General features: G+C 29.4%; 2 long non-coding RNA genes across 2 annotated transcripts in view; one reads left to right on the plus strand and one right to left on the minus strand.

The window, feature by feature from the left end:
• Nucleotides 1-15,476, plus strand: part of LOC112210279 (uncharacterized) — a 38,113-nt gene extending 22,637 nt beyond the window's left edge. Inside the window, exons 2-4 of the long non-coding RNA XR_002945073.2 lie at nt 8,649-8,749; nt 11,207-11,306; nt 14,087-15,476. This is a non-coding gene — a long non-coding RNA (uncharacterized lncRNA). The remainder of the gene's footprint in view (nt 1-8,648; nt 8,750-11,206; nt 11,307-14,086) is intronic.
• Nucleotides 1,234-2,764, minus strand: LOC106687353 (uncharacterized). Its single transcript, XR_010843541.1, has 3 exons — nt 2,537-2,764; nt 1,626-1,731; nt 1,234-1,542 (listed from the first exon to the last, which is right to left on the minus strand). It is a non-coding gene; the product is annotated as an uncharacterized lncRNA (long non-coding RNA).
• Nucleotides 15,477-15,702: the final 226 nt, after the last annotated feature.

Consider the following 15,702-nt stretch of genomic DNA (forward strand, 5'->3'; position numbering starts at 1 on the left):
AATGCGTATTATTTTCCTTGAATATCAATACAAAATATAGATAATACTTAATCAGTTAATCATATGCTGATATTCGATAATTTTCCTCAATGCATAGTTGTCAAAATGGACGATTTAGGTGGACAAAATTATATTAAAAACCCATCTTACATAAGATTTTAAACAAAAAGTTTCAGTTATTATAAGGTATGTTTCTAACGCTAAAGGGCTCGCGCGATACGTATTTTTTCATTCAAATACTTTTCTAAAGAGATTATAAGTTTTTCGTACTATTCCCCCGTATGAAGTAAATTAGATTCACCATACACTGAAACGTACTGACAAACTACAATTGACGCGGTCGTAAGTACTATAAAACAAAAATGTAAATAATGGGTAAGCGATAATTAAAATGTCCCAGAGCTTGTAGACAGGAAGGACAAACCTTATCGATCGCACTGCTAAAACTAGAAGTATATTTTGGTGAGCTGTGGGTGTTTAAGAAAGGTGCCCCCTCACTTCTGAGCTGAAATTCATTATGCCATCTAGTGGCAAAGATAAGTGGTAGGAGGCCTGGGCACCCATCTTGATCCCCAATAAAATAGGGGTAAGAACTAATTTGAGTAGCCATCTTGACCTGAACAGGTGAAGAAAGACACAGAACTCTTCGGGAAGGTCACTTTTCATAAATTAGGGAGTAATGGTAGTAAATCCGTACACTTAGGCGAGAGAGGCGACGGTGGCGGGAGGATGAGGAAAAAGAAACTAGAGGGAACCCTTCTTTCATATACATCTTCACACAAGAATCAACATTCAAGCATCAAGAACATCACACAAGTAAACTGTAATATTTAAACCCATTCATGTAATAAAACCAAATTTCTCACTAACCAACTAACCACATTGTAACTATTTTGTTCAAACCATCCAGAATAGAGGTATTTTATTTTGAAGTATATTATATCAATTTATTATAAATACAGTCCACTCATTACCAGCAAATTATAAGTAATTCCTTTATTTCAACCAGCCTACCAGAAATAATAATTAATTTGAGTAATATCCCCCAATTTTTACTCCGGGGAATACCTAAATTAAACAGTGGGACTGTCCCATTTTCATCTCAAATATTAAACCATCGCATCCTGCTCACTTGCCAATAATAAAGATAAATGAATAAAAATGCAATGCTTAATTATTATTTTAAACAATTGTTTACAGACTTTAGAGCTTGGGGAAAAAAAAAGAAAAATATTAGTTACTGAAAAATTATATTTAATTTTTTTTTTTTTTTTAAATTGTTAAAACTTTGAATGTCACTTAGTCACTTAACATTTTGACGATTTCTTGCCGTTTCCCTCGGAAGTGATATAGTTTATTCAGAGCTTCTGGAAGAGTATCCCGCACTAATATCCAGTCCTGAAATGGATTCTATAAATTTTCTATAGAATTTAGACTCAATGAGAAACAAGAGGCAAACCAAATCGTCAATTTGTTGTTCATGTATAAATTCAATTCAATAATTATAATCTAAGACCTTCACAAGGTACAGTCGGTACCTTCCTGTAAAATTAAATAAGTTTTCAAATTAGATTTTACTGACGGCTATGTATTCAGGAAGATTATTGCTTTTTATGAAAACTTACCATTTCTCTTTGCAGCAAAAGATGTTGTTGTCACAGCATACCCATTCTATATGGCAACAACGCCCAGTGGGACATTTCTTTCCAAATAATACATATATATCGACAACTAAAACATCATTCAAAAATTATATTTACTTACTGTCAATAATTTATTAACAATCCTAGGCAACGTAATTTTTATTTTTTTTACTAACACAAACTACTACTCATTTATTTATTATCAGTATTATTGATGAGGTTAATAGAAAAGGAAAAATAATTTTTATGAGGCGGTTTCGTATTGAAATTCTGTGGTTTATATATAACACGGGCAATTAGCCTGCAAAAAAAATTGATAATTCAATGATTAAGGTCCAAAATAGCCAAAGGCCCAAACTTTGGAAGTTTTAAAATAAATAGTTGAGTGTTAATTGGATCACTGAAGTTTGTGTTAATATTAATATAAACCGCCATTAAACAATCAATATATTAAATCAGTAATCTATTAACTTTTATGTTAAAGAAATCTCAAATTCATTAATTCTAATTATTATCACAATAAAAATATTAATATTTCACGCATAATACAATATCATGTATATTACAATATATATATATAATGAGCCACAACTCCATTTATCAACTTAAGATGATAATGATGACAATATTATACCAGGCATGCGGAAATAAACTTACAGTTTTTATTATAGATAGGACTTTTCATTTCCTCCATACAAGAAATTTTGATATGCAAAAAGCACACAGAAACGTTTTAATAATATTTAATTGATGCAGTCAAATACAGACAAATACAATGAAACAAAAATATAAATTATCGAAATATAATAATTAAAATGCCTCAGAGCTTGCAGATGGTAAGAAGAATTAGTCTAAACGAATCACTGATCGACATAAGGAAAGACAAATCTTACCAACTATATTGCTGATATTTAAATTGTGATTTGGCGGGACGTGAGAACGAATTTGAATTTTCCCTGAAGAATTTTCCGATGTTACGACGGCAGAACCAATGATATTTGCGACAAACATAGTGCTCAATAGAGGAAATACAATCAATAATTTCATTCTGCCAAGCATATGTCCAATGAGAAGAATGTAAATTACCAAATCGTTGTTGACAGACTGGTTTTATCAGCAACAGTTATCTTGTTATGTCTTAGATTTTATTCACTTGTTAGTTTTTTATGATGTTTTGTTTTCATTAAATTGATTTATAAGGCTTTTTGTTATGATGAATATCCCCCAACGATTTCAGTCTGACAGATTGAAGATTAATAGATTTTCTAAACGTTTGACTAAATGGAAATATAGAGATGACACTATTCATGAGTTTCAGTATGCGACATTACATGATCTCCAGCCTAGAGAGGATATGAAGGCGTAGGTACCTTAAGTTGTTTTAGTAACTCTGAATTTATAAACTGGAAATTATAATTCAAAGTTTTTAATAATAGTAATGATTTTTCTTGATTTGTTATAAAAACGAGACTGTGATTATATCATATTATTTATACATTAACATACTATAATCAGATATTTTATTAAAAATATATGATTCCAGAAGAATAACTTCTAACTTGCATTCTCTACGATGGAATATTTATTTATTTGTTATAAGAGCAGGACTATTATCAATTGTGTTTTCACAATGCCACACAATCACACATCCTTAGATAATAACAGACTATAGTTCCAATACATTTATAGAAATCAATAATATAAACTTTGAATACACTTAATAACACATGAAACATAAATAATCTATTTGATATTTTTATATTGCATAAAAATTAATTTAAAATCCACTTATTATTTGCATTTCTTGTTTTAAAAGAAAATAATAAGTTAAAAAAGATATTATAATTTAAATCAGCGTTTGTCTCTTACTAATAGGAGAATAATATTTATCATTATTTTTTTTATCAAAAGGAATATTAAAGGCCTTTTAATTTCTCATATTATGAATTGGAATGCTTATATTAATATGAACATTAATTAATATAATTACTAATACAAATATAAATGGACACTAAGTATAATATGAATAGGGATACCACTATTAGTATTAATTTTCATGAATGCTAATATAAAGGGACACTAAATCTAATAGGAACAGAGATATAATTGTTAATATGAATTTTAATGAATATTAATACAGGTACTAATATTACCATACATTAAATCAAATATAAACAGGGATACTAATATTAACATAAACTTTAATTAATGTATATTAATACTAGTACTAATATTACGTAATATGAACAGGAATACTAACATTAACATGAATGTTGATATACGTGACTACTTCTTTTGTAAGAAAAAATACGCATTGTTTAATATATGTGTTCTAAAGTTTAGTTTTTACAGCACCATCATAACGGTATCTAGAAGCAAAAAATATGAATATGAAATTAAAAACGGGTTATTGCGTCGATCCAAATTAAATTACTCTGTTTATTCACTTTCTACATCTTCCCATTTAGTTACAATGAAATGAGACAATAATAATTATTAATATTACTATTTATTGCTTTCATTATACATTTTAGTCGCTTAAACACTTGGAGAGCTAATATAAAAGAAAGTAAATAAATTAAGATTGAATGATTTTTACAGCCTGTCACCTTTTTCTTGACGAGAACTTGAACAAACATTGCCCGCGAGTCGGCAAAATGTTCAGTTCATTCAAGCTCATGAACTAAGTATCTCACCTACGAATACCAATTAATCTCATCTTCTTTTCATGAAAACTAATAAAAATCTAATTTTGTTGTGCTATGCTAACTATAGTATTTTGACTGCTAATTGTGTGAAATTAGAAAATAGCAATGCCGGGCTCATATTAGAGATGTGCAGGTGAACCCGGAATCAAATCGAAAAAACTCTTTTGAAAGAATCGTTCTTTACTTAGAAGATTCGTCGAAAAGTCGGAAGTAACTGAAATGACATATTCAAGATAAGTGGCACCATATTTTTCTTTAAAATTAACTAACCGAACGTGCTACTTTATAGAATCGTTATTTTAATGTTTTCGAATTTCTCTGAATCAGCTCTAACGATTTTGATTAAACTTGGTATGTCAACTAAATGGTTTATTATAACAGCTAGATTATATTCTCATTCAAATAGTTTGGGAGCTCTTAAATGCCAAATTTTCCAAATGGCTTCCTCAATAGTACTTTTGATTTTGTTTATTTGAATTAATTAACTAATTCATATTTTTATTATTTATGAATAACTGGTAAATATGAACTATGAAAGTATTTGATTCTTAGCTCTAGGAAATAGGAAATAAAATATTTTTCCAGATTGAAAAAACATTTCCGAAAATACGATTAGTAATATAGACGAATTAAGTAGCGTTAGAAAACCAAATATCATATATACCTTAGAAAGTCTTAAACTTTTAAATAAATGATCTGTCCAAACACGAGTTTGACTAAGCGAGTTTTGTATTTTTTTAATTTCACTTAGCTTTTTAATTAACACGATAACTCCTTAACACTGTTCTTTTAGTACAAGAGCCGGGAAGAAAAAAAGGCAGTTAACTCACCCCAATTTTTTTTACTTTAATGATGATTTTTACAAAATTGATGAGTCTGCCAAGTATAGGTAGGGGAATAAAAAATGGCGGCTGTTTCAAAATCTTAAAAAAACTTTAATTTTTCATTCGGAGCTCTATATCTTAAAAACTAACAACAACACTAGAAAATCTAAGACAACATTATTTATAGAAGAGTAAATTTGCCGAAATGTTGGCCCTATAAGAGCTATTTACGTCCAATAGTTCTCGAGATATAACTTTTTAAAAAGCAAAATTTCTTAAAAATCTACTGAAAGATTAGTAGTTAGTTAATTTATTTTGAGAAATCTATATCTCAGGAACTATGTGACGTACAGATGTCTATTAGTACTCAAATTAAAGCTAGTTCAATGGACTATATACAAGTTTATGACCTTTACCTTCGTAAAAATAGTAGTTTCCATGATATTTGCTAAAATAAATTGATTTATTAATAGGTTCGGACAATAAGTTTGATTTATGAAAAACTTCATTTCAGAAACCATTGGACGTACAAGATGTCTGCAAGTTAAATTTACTACAAAATAGTTAATTATGTTTATCTTTGTAGGAATAGTAGTTTTTATGATATTTGACAAAATAAACTCACAAAATGTTAATTTCTAGTTGTTCGTATAAAATGTTGGATTTTAGAAAAAATATCTCTAGATCCATAAGACGCACATATGTCTGCCAACACTCAAAATAAATGAAATTTAAGTTAGTATAAAGTAGTTTATGGCACTTATCTTCATGGGGTAGTAGCTTTTATGATATTCACATATAAATTTGGCAAATAAAAATTTGTCCGAATAACTGTAAATCAATTTATTTTAGTTAATTTCATGTAAACTGTTACTCCTGCGAAGATAAAAATCATAAACTACTTTATAGCTCATTAAACTAGCTTTAATTTAAGTGCTAATAGACATCTGTACGTCAAATAGTTTTGAGATATAAATTTTTCAAAATAAATTCACTAACTACTGATCTTTCAGTAATTCTCATACAACATTTTTCTGAGACGTTGCATTTTAAAAAGCTGTATCTCGAAAAATATTTAACGTAAATAACTCTATTAGGACTCATATTTTATCAAATTTACTAATCTTTAAATGACGTTCTCTTAGGTTTTCTTGTGTTGTTTCTACTTTTTAAGATATAGAGCTCCGAATGATTTTTTTTTATCGCTTTGAAACAGCCACCATTTTTTATTCTCCCTACCTATACTTGGCAGACTCATCAATTTTGACTAGTAATTATATATAGTTTTCACTAAAGCAATCAAAAATTAGAGTGAGATAACTGCCTTTTTTCTCTTCTTGGGCTCTTGTACTATTTGTATTTTTAATATTGTTTCTACGACAATTAAGCAATAAATAAATTATTAAGAGCATGATATAAATTATTATATTTTATTTTATCACCTGTTATATTTTTTATTGTATTTCTGTGATAATTTTGCAAAACAAAGATGTTTAAAATTTTGCATCGAGAGATATTAAAAGTTCTATTATGAAAACTTGAAATAGCTGTTAGTCAATCTGTCAAAGGAAGGGGACATTTGGAAAATGTAAATACATAACATAAATAAAACACAGTGAATAATATGAAAATGTCTTTTCTGAATTTTTCAACTCAATGTAGGATGCTAGGTAAAAGTTGTGTGATGCACCAGAGTTTTGATTTTACGATATGCCTATACTATCAAAAATTAATCTTTTTATGTAGTTGTATGAATCCCTGTAAATTAGTTTTGTGATAACAGATATACCAGAATGTCCTTCCAGAAATTATTCCATTGTTAATTGCTAACAAAGATGAGGTTCTAAACCGTGACCAGATAACAGTTCATTTATTTGGCTCCAGAAAAAATTTTTTGGTTATAAGAATCTTACAGGCAAGCGATCCTCTCAACATAGTAACATTAGTTCGGTCCAGAAATGGATTCCGGAACCATGTGCAACTCAGACAAACAAACATTTTTTTAACCATATTTTCAAGGTGTTTGCTTACCATTTTTTTTGCTTTTATTTATTTTTAATTCTCATCCATCATAATTGTATTTTTGACAAACTATGTTTGTTTTTTTTAAACACTAATTACACATCACGTTTTACCATACTGTATTATTTTTTCTAAAAAAAGTACCATTTTTAGACTATCCCTGGGGTAAAAAATGACAACCATGTGAAACATTAATACATCGCGTCTAGTCACCACCGTCAGTGGGACGGTAAAATTCTTTAAAACTTATGTATGTGAAGCTTATAGGAATAATTTATACATTTTTGGAAAAAATAAAAATAATAACTAGGTGTAAAACAAAATTTAGTATCTTATAAGAAAATTAAAATATTAATATAAATATCGTTATAAATTACTGGTTATTTAGTTTATATTAAGTTTAAGACCAAACATCACTTATTGAGGAACCCAGTAATTTCTCTAAAGAATGTTGAATTCTGTTGTTTCATTAAACAGTCCATACTCATATATACCAGTTTAGAATTTTAAAATCACATTTTTCATCATATTTCATTATCAGATTTAAAATCTGGTCTCGAATGGAAGATATAATGCGTTCACAGAAACGCGACTGTCGTTGAGTTCTTCTCTGACTTACCATAATAACAAAAGTTAACTGCTTTATTCCAAAAGATTTCAATGCCTAAATTACATACATAAAATATATCCATTAAATATAAATAATATAATGTAATATAATTTATAACTTATAACAAATAATTACATATAATCATTAAAAAATATATATACTTAAAAACAATGATTTATTAACAATCCTAGAAACAATAATTTTTATTTTTAAAAAAGCTCAAATTAATTAATTTTAATTATTATTACAATAAACATATTAAAATTTCAATGAAATATGTGAGCCACAACTCCACTTATCAATTTACGACGTTATTATACCGAGCATACGAAAATCAAACTCTTTTTATTACAGTCTTTTCATGTAATTCCTACATATCAAATAAATCTTAGATAGATTAGCCACACATAGAAACGTACTCACAGTCTTTAATTGGTGCGGTCATAAATACAATGAAACTAAAATACAAATCAAGGGAAAGTGATAATTAAAATGTCTTAGATCTTTTGGATGGTGAGAAGAGTGATCTGCAGAAATCAGAATTGAGGACGTAATCCATCATTAAATGATTTAAGGATTGTTTAAGCTTATCATATAAAAGCTCGATAAAAAAACATAGTTTTTGGCGAGATGCGAAAATGAATTTGAACTATCCCTGAAGAATTATCCGAGGTTCTGACGACAGAACCGCTGAGATTTGAGACCAAAATAGTGCTAAATAGAAGAAATACAATCAGTGGTTTCTCAAGTTTCTCATCGCTGTTGGCAGACTGGTTTTATCAACAACAGTTATCTTGTTATTGACTTAGATTTGATTTAACTTTTAGTTTGTTTTTTTCAGTAAATTGATTTATAAGCCTTTGGTGGTATCACGTGATCTTTGGTGAAGATGATACTAAGAACATGCCTAGAGAAGAAATGTTAGAAGACGTTCATAAGTTCGTAAGTTTTACTCTAAAATTATGAACTGGAATTTCAGTCCAATTTTAAATAAAAGTAATGATTTGATTGTACGAAAATGAATTTAGACATTGGCATACCATCATCCAGCACGGTATAAATAATAGAGTATACTTACAATAGACCAAATAACTAATAAAAAATGTATAAACAAATTGTACATAAGCATAACTAACTTAATTTGAGACATAGAAAATGTTTAAAGTATAAAAATTATTTAAAATTCATAGAGACAATTTCAAACATGATAGTAATTTAAAACACAATATTATAAACTTTTAATTCATTTAATTACATAAGCACATAAATAATCAATTTAATATATTTGAATTATAGGACAATTTATTGTACATTAATTAACAATGGGCTATTTATATCATCATATCTTTTTACATTTTGTTTATGAGAATATAATGATTATAAAAATATATCCTTTGAATTTTATCGATAGGAGAATAATAGGTATAATAATTTTTGTGCAAAAGATATTAAACAAATTTAATTAATTTCATTAAATTAATGAGCAATTTAATTGACTTTAGTACCAAATAGATCTTATCCTCATTGAAATAGTTTAACATGGCTTAAATGCCGAATTTTCAAAAAAAATCTTCCGAAGTACCTTTAATCTTGTTTATTTGAAAAAAAAAACCAGTTCTTATTGCTAGCTTACTGATAATAAAGAATAGATAAATACAAATATTATAGGATTTTCTGAATAAATAAAAGAAAAATAGGTTTATCCGATTTGAACCGGAAAAATCGAGATTGCCGGATCTTTCCCCATCGCATGGCTTCTTTATCTTTTGTTAAACTGTAGTATTATTGGCAGAAATAAAATATATTTTGATTATTACCTCTTCCAGAAACCTTAAAATAATTTTTATTTTTATAGCAAGAAAAAAATAAAAATAAATTATTCGCCCATGTAAATGACTACTGAGGGGGATGGGGGTATTTATGTATTTAACGCTCTTCATAAAATATTAGAAGGAAAGCAGGACGTTCCTTACCTTATGGTAACTTCCCTTACTTCTCCATCAGTGCCAGTGCTGACTTCAATGTTTATGTTACCGCATAAATTTTCCAAAATCAATATTTGGTTATAATTATAATGGATGGTGGTTGGGCATAATTTTTTTTTTCCTTTATTTACACTTATTAGAAAATATATTATTTTCTAATAATATATAACTAATTTTTATATAATTTTTTAACTAAAAAATAGTGAAAAACATATAACTAAATCACACTTTCAAAATTGATTTTCTGATTTAGTTGGGACAATGAAATTTGGAATCTCTTGTAACCCGCAGGGCGTAGAGTGACCCTAGTACCATTGACATTTTTAAATTGTATAATTAACTGGCGGGAACTTTTAGAAGTCATTGAGGTTGGTACCCCTGCTCACAATGTGAGACATTCTATTCTCCTATCAAGAAAATTCAAAGGATATATTTTTATGATCATTATATTCTCATAAACAAAATATAAAAAGATATGATGATATAAATAGCCCATTGTTAATTAATGTACAATAAATTGTCCTATAATTCAAATATATTAAATTGATTATTTATGTTTTTATGTAATTAAATGAATTAAAAGTCTATAATATTGTGTTTTAAATTACTTTCATGTTTGAAATTGTCTCTATGAATTTTAAATAATTTTTATACTTTAAATTTTTTCTATGTCTCAAATTAAATTAGTTATGCTTATGTACAATTTGTTTATACATTTTTTATTAGTTATTTGGTCTATTGTAAGTATACTCTATTATTTATACCGTGCTGGATGATGGTATGCCAATGTCTAAATTCCAATGCCAATGGTATCATTTTTTTTCCCTGTGTTTACACTTTTTAGAAAATATATTATTTTTATTAAATAATTTTCCGTAACACATGTGTTGCTAATAAATAAATAATTTTGTTTGGAGTTGTTCGGTTCATTTATTAAATTTTCTTTTAAATGATACATAAACCTATCTAGAGACCCTCTACATCATTTAAGGTAAATATTAGTATGATTACGTTAATATATCTGTAAAGTTATCGAACTACAAATTTGTTCATGTCACAGTGAAAATATTTAGGTTTTTCTTAATTCATAATGAATTTCGGAACAAGTTTACTTTCTCATATTTAAAAAAAAATGTCTTGGTCGGATTAAATGCAAAAACTTGAAAACCTGAAGCAGAGAACACGGCGATGAAAAAAAATGTTAGCCCGTTTTTGCCCTTTTGGTCAGAGTTGTCAATGATTTTATTTTTTTATAGAATAAATGACAAAGTCACCCTTACTAATTTTAAGTTAAATAGTCATTTTTCCTTAGAGTTAGGTTTATCTTGGTTTTAATTAAAAAATTATTATTAACATTATTCAAGCTTCATTATGTCACATTTTAAATATTTTGATCTTTTCAATTAATCCAAAGAGATGACAGTCGAAGGACAGTAAAAATTGCGCTGTAGCTGTTCACTGATTTCTCAAATAATTTAATCTACTCCACATTCCATTACAAATCTACGAATAAGGTATGATTAAAAAGCTTAATTATTAATAAATAACTTATACATTTTATAATTAATCGCTTCTTATTCAGTTATGCATGTTAATCTTAATTCAAACACATCTACATTTTCCACTAGAAAAATTATACTATCATTTAATTTGATCCATGTTAATAATATTTGATTAAATAAATAATTACAAGTTAAATTTATGATTGTAACTTTAAAACTTTTCCAGGCTACAATTATGTAATCTTTTTCTAAACAATCTTAAGTAATCATTTTATCCATTTTTCATATTTTTAGTAAAATTTCGTTAAAATCCGATGAGCTCCGATATACGGATGGGTCAAATGTCTTGTGCCAGCATACAAGTGTTGTTTCTGATAATTTTATCTGATATTTTTGTAGCTGATACAGAATTAACCAAACGTTTGGTGTTATGCTACTGTTTGTAACAAGCTAGCCCTTCTTGATTTCTCTGTACACTAAATTGGTAAGTATTTCTTTAAAAATATTCCGATTCCTCTCCCAATCGAAAATCCATCTTGAAATGGTGGAGAAAAGATAACATTATTACCTGCTTAAAAAAAATTTAAATTACAATAATAAATTTAATTATTTAATCAAATATTATTATTTTAGCTTATTTTCTAATTTATTTATCTTAATGTTTGAATATATACCGTTCCATTGTAATCTAATTTTAAGCCATATATACCAGGTCATTCAAAAAGTCCTGTCGTTTTTTTGGGGGAAATTATAAATAAATAAATATTTTCAAATAATCACCTTTATTCATCAAAATATCCACCGTTACAGTCGGTAACCTTCTCCCAACGAGATGGTAAAGCCCAAATTCCTTCCTTAAAAAACTGTTGATTTTTACTGCAAAAATAAGTGGTCAGTTCGTGAATTAGGTTGTCACGGTCTTGAAAACATTTTTGTCTCAGATTGTTGTCGAGATCTCTGAATAGGTGATAATCAGTGGGTGACAGGTCAGGGGAATATGGTGGGTGAGGCAAAACTTCCCAGCCTATTTCTGTCAATTTTTCCCTGGTCAATTTGGCGGTGTGTGGTCGAGCGTTGTCTTGAAGAAGCAAAGGTCTTCTTCTGTTGACTAAGCAGGGATCAAAAGTCTTAAGCTTGGATTGGCAATGGTCCAGTATATTGCAGTATACTTCTGCAGTGATGGTTTGCCCTTGATTCAGAATCTCAAAATGCACTATACCTTTGGCTGTCCAGAAAACAATGAGCAAAACTTTCTTTGGATGGAGATCTGGTTTTGGAAATTGTTTAGGTTTCTCATCTGCCGACAACCACTGATATGATCGTCTGAAGTTGTTGTACAACACCCATTTCTCATCACAGGTGATGATTCGATTCAAAAAGGGTTCGACTTTCAAGCGGGAAGTTAACGAAGATGCAGTTGTCAAGCGAACAAGCATATTGGCATCTGAAAGCTTATGAGGAATCCATTTATCCAGTTTTTTCACTTTTCCCAGTTCTTTAAGGTAATTCCAGGCAGTGGTGGCTGAGATATTAAGTTGAGAGGCTATCTCTGAACAACTTTGACGCGGATCCAACTCTACTACTCTTCGAACGTCCTCCTTATCAACTACAGTTGGTCGACCTGAGCGTGCCTCGTCTTCTAGTGTCTCGTCGCCTCCACGAAATTTTGAAAACCAAAATTGTGCCTTCCGCTCAGACAGCACATCTTCCCCAAACACGGAGCATATTTTTCTAGCAGTTTCGGCAGCTTTTGAGCCAAGTTTAAACTCATAGAGCAAAATCGACCGAATTTGAGTTTCAACTGGAATCATTTTAACTAGACAGTTGGATGGTGACTGCATTAAATTAATCCTCCTTAGCCTCCTATTCATAAAGTATAAACATTTGTGTTTACATGGATAAAAGTTGTATTGAACGGAATTAATTAGCAAACACTCTAGAATCAAAATAAACAACGAACAAACGAAAAACGACAGGACTTTTTGAATGCCCTGGTACTTTGAAAAGATAGATGTAAGAAATTTTCATGTTACAATGTGTCTGTTTTGCATATTCAGATATTAAATTGAAGTTATTTTAATATAATTATCATAGCCTTGTTTACTAAGAGAACTCTTAGTAAACAAGGCTATGATAATTATATTAAAATTAATTGAAGTTATTTTAATATAAATTTCATTAAATTTGTTTTTGAAAAAATGTTTACCTGGTTCATACTCTTTTATTTTTGAATAAAGTGATTAGACTTTACTGTACTGATAGGTTATAATTTGTATGAGCTAATATCACATGTACCAATATGTGTGGCGACGTTTCGTAACTATAATTCAAATAGTTATGCCTGTGACCACCTTACCTGTGACTGGGTTATGTTTAAGGCAAAACCTTCTCGATCATCCTATAGAACTTCTGAACCTAAATACATGAAAATGCGGAGCTTATGGTTTATTGTTCTTGTTTTCAAGTATGAGCCACGGTCCTTGGTTAAAACTGAAAATTGACAGAAAGATAGTACTTCCATTGAGTGCTCTTCTTGAGCAAGTGGCATTACTGTCAGTTTCCACCTTAAGAAACATGACTTTCGCTATAGAAAAGTTTTACAGTCTCGTAGGAATCCTAGTGGAAGTTAATTAAATGTAATTGTTTTAACGTTATTCATTTCTTGATGATTGCATGTTGTTGTAAAGGCAACGAGAAAACTGTTACATGATTTCCCGTACAATTTAAAGACAACCTTATTTTTTATTTGAAAGGTGGGTCAGCTGTTTTCTAAAAATACTATACATTTTCAGTCCATTGCTTAAACTTCAACTTCCAAAGGACTAATTTATGAGAAAGGACAGAGAAAATAAGCAGTCACATTGAGAGTTTTAATTGAAAATGATTTTATACAAGTTGAACCCACTACTGGTGGTTAATGAAAGAACGACAGATCGACATTGCACTGGTGAACATGGAATATTTGGTTGTTGCACAGCCAAATAGGTACGAGGAACAAAAAAATCAATGGCATAACTTATTTAAATAGAGTTTTATCGAAATTTGATTAAACATTTTTCAGTCCTTTATTAACAGAAACTAATTGGCAAAATAACAAACATTATACGAGCAGCTAAATAAAAGCTGGTTTGATTGGTTATTATCTGGACACGTAAGGAATGGTCTATGAAAGAGCGAAAAGGTAAAACGCATAGTTGGAAATCCTACATATATTTTAACCCAAAAGTAACATTTTAATGAAATTAGGACTGTATACAAAATAAAAATAAAAAACACGTAACCTAGGCAGGAAGAAACCAGACACTTTTGTGTAGGCTGTTAAAGTGAGATGTAAAAATTCATTTTTTATTGTATACATGTTGCTCTGTGGCAAACTGTGAATATATCGATTGTATCACAAGTCGGTATTGTAAAGGTAGTGGAAGATTGGTAAGCGTTGTGTGTGTACTTGTGTTGTTAGTTCTCACTACAGCAAGAACGTTTTATGTTATCTAACCGTAACTAATAAAACAGTAAGAACAGTAAAAACATTACCCTTACGTTCAACATAGGTAAATAAAGTAATGAGGTGTATATAGTTGACTGTAGATTACTTAATTAGTGGCCCTGGTAGCGTCTAAGCAGCCCTGTCTGCCCTTATAATTTAATAGTTTGGACATTTTAAATGAGTTAGTGAGTCATTGCAGTTCGGAACCAGACCTTTTCTGCGTTTCTGGCCTTTGAGTGCAATATGAGTTGTTGCTAATCAATCGGCTCATATAATTAATAAAAACAACTAGACCCTGTCTGCCCTCAATGAGTGCCAGTGAAGCCAGCCATCTTAGCTTTTGGGACATCGACTGTTTGTAAGCCATTGCACCAACTTTGGACCAGTTTGAGAGTTGCAGCGGAGTATTTAGCAAAGAGCTACCTGCACATCTCGACAAGCAGAATATCTTCCTCTGACCTATCAGAGTGGATAGGACCTTTTGACCTAGTGGACTAACCGTCAACCAGTATTTATTTTACATATTATTTGTTTATTTGTAAATTAGTTTATTTTAATTTAATTTTCATAATTTATCTGACTATTTTATTTTTATCTGAAAGGCCTTTTATTTTTACTTTTATATTTTGTTTATGTTAGTTTTTAGTTTTGTTTTTTACCATGTTTAAATTGAACCTAATAAATGTTTAATCTGAGCCAGTTTGTTTTTTGTTCATTTTTAAAGCCTTCCAACAAAAAGACATGGTCAATTTGATGTGGCTTTAACAACCCTATTTAAACCACGGTCAGGAGTCGAATTTTAATTTTGTGGAACTGCCACAGAAATAAATGTCGACCACCTGGGCCAGATTCGAACCGACAATGTAGCTGTTACCATGCAGATAAAGTTGGCGCTTTAGTTTGCCAAAACCAAGGTCGAAA

The sequence above is a fragment of the Halyomorpha halys genome, unplaced genomic scaffold (genome assembly GCF_000696795.3).
Source record: "Halyomorpha halys isolate HHAL.00 unplaced genomic scaffold, Hhal_1.1 Scaffold949.1, whole genome shotgun sequence".
In the NCBI taxonomy this organism is placed as follows: Eukaryota; Metazoa; Arthropoda; class Insecta; order Hemiptera; family Pentatomidae; genus Halyomorpha; species Halyomorpha halys.